Source organism: Hyaena hyaena, unplaced genomic scaffold, assembly GCF_003009895.1.
Source record: "Hyaena hyaena isolate Hyena2069 unplaced genomic scaffold, ASM300989v1 scaffold_217, whole genome shotgun sequence".
Classification (NCBI taxonomy): domain Eukaryota; kingdom Metazoa; phylum Chordata; class Mammalia; order Carnivora; family Hyaenidae; genus Hyaena; species Hyaena hyaena.
The window spans coordinates 1,178,696-1,180,892 of record NW_024080849.1 but is presented as its reverse complement, the minus strand read 5'-3'; the positions used below and the strand labels follow the sequence as shown (position 1 = coordinate 1,180,892).

General features: G+C 45.4%; 1 non-coding gene across 1 annotated transcript; it reads left to right on the top strand.

Moving 5' to 3' along the window:
- The first annotated feature begins 1,225 nt into the window (after nt 1-1,225).
- On the top strand, nt 1,226-1,388 carry LOC120238788. Its single transcript, XR_005530314.1, has one exon. It is a non-coding gene; the product is annotated as a U1 spliceosomal RNA (small nuclear RNA).
- Nucleotides 1,389-2,197: the final 809 nt, after the last annotated feature.

The following is a 2,197-nucleotide window of genomic DNA, read 5'->3' as shown; positions in this document are numbered from 1 at the left end:
CTCTGCCCTTGGGCTCAGAGACTGAGCAGGTCTGTCGAGGGCATATGTGACCGCACTGGCAGGCACAGCGGCAAGGTCCAGTGGCAACAGCGAGGAATCTCATCCTAGTGGACACAGGGTGTCTGATAAATTCTCCTCGAGCTGCCGACACTTTCATCTTCTGTAGTTTAAACAAAGAAATAAGAAGTGCTCCCCTGAACCTGACTCAGGGTGTCCCGCCCTGCAGAAGTGTAGGGACAGAGACCCTGAAAGGAAACCAGTCTCTGATCTAGCTGGTGACATCCAGGGCCCGACCAGACGAGGGCCCTGAACCCCCTGGGAAAACAGGTTTGGGACCCATCCAGATAAGGGTTGGAAACATCCGGAGTAGATCTCCGTGAGGAGAGACTTGCAGGGAGAACGCGGCTCCAGAGGAAAGGGAGGCTAACGGGCTAATTGGGACTAAGTGTATGGAGTTAACCTATGATAGCAAGAAAGTAGAACTCAAATTGTGCTTGACTTCCAAATTTGCCATCAAGAGGATGGATCTTCAGACCGGAAAAGGCAGAATTAGTGCTGGTGAGAAGGAATGAAGCCCTGTATAATGGCCGCAAGCCGACTTCATGTACCCGCTGAATTCCTAAAGGCCCCAGCAGGATTTGGGCCCCTCAGAATGTTCCTTAGATACTTCTAAGATGCCCAGGGTGCTAGACTCCAAAGGTTTGTCCACTGATCCACATCCTCCCATGTCCCCAATGATTCTCAAGAGCCAGCCAACTCTCCTACTGCTACCAGTATGTGAGCCCCAGTGTGAGGGGTGCTGGTGGCATTCCCTCAACCCCCCAGAGCACAGCTGAGACCAAATGACCTCCTTCTACAACACAAGCTGCACGGGGGCAGGGAGTTTGTCTGTCCCTACCCCACCTCCGCTATGTACCGTCGGGGTCTAGAACAGCTCCTGGGAGATAGCAAGAGCTCAGGAAGTCATACGCCTCACAAGTCTTTATGAAACATTCCAAGATTAAAGAATGAGACAGGGAGTTGTTGCAACTGTTGCTCATTGAGGGGTTCTCGGGCCCAGATTTAGGGGTGCCTTTGTACAAATGACACAAAAGTACCCCCTTGAGCAGGCCCATGGCTTCGCATGTAGAAAATGCTTCTGTGCAAAGTAAAGGACTCACTGGTCTGACAAAATAGAAAAAGAAGTTTCCCCTTTGCCTCCCTCCATTAGAAGGAGATCCCACTTATACTTGGCTGGCAGAGAGATGTCATGATCATGAAGGTGATTCTCCCAGGGTGAGGTCTGTCCATTGCACCCTGGATGTGCTGACCCCTGCGATTTCCCCAGATGTGGGAAACTCAACTGTATAACTTGTGGCAGTTGGAGACTGCACTCGTGCTTTCCCCTAGCAAAAAAAAAAAAAAAAAAAAAAGGGAGGAGACACCAGTTGGTGGGCACAGCCTAGGCAGAGGCTAGTTAGTAGGCAGTAACTGTGTAAAGAATAAGACTTGCCTTAAGACAAGAAAGGAACAAAGAAGAACTGCAAAAATAACCATAAAATGAGGAATAGAATGGCAGTAAGTACATACCTATTAATAATTACTTCGAGTGTAAAGGGATTAAATGTTCCAATCAAAAGACAAAGGGTAAAAAAGCAAGATCTATCCATAGGCTTCCTACAAGAAACTCATTTCAGACCTAAGGACACCTGCAGATTGAAAGTGAAGGATTGAAGAAGGATTTATCATACAAATGGATGTGAAAAGAAAGCTGGGGTAGCAATACTTATATTGAACAAAATAGACTTTAAAACAAAGATTGTAATAAGGGACAAAGAAGAACACTATATAATCACAAAGGGGACAATGCCAACAAGAAGACATAACAATTGTAAATGTTTATGCACCCAATATGAAAGCACCCAAATACATAAAGCGGTTAATAACAAACATAAAGGAAGTAATCAATAGTAATACCATAATAGTAGGGGACTTTAAAACCTCACTTACATCAATGGACAGATCATCCAAACAGAAAATCAATAAGGAAACAGTGGCTTTGAATGACACAATGGACGAGATGGATTTGACATATATATTCAGAACATTGCATCCTAAAACAGAATCCTCATTCTTTCCAAGTGTGCATGGAACATTCTCCAGTATGGATCACATATTAGGTCACAAAGCAAGCCTCAACAAATCCAAAGAGATGCAA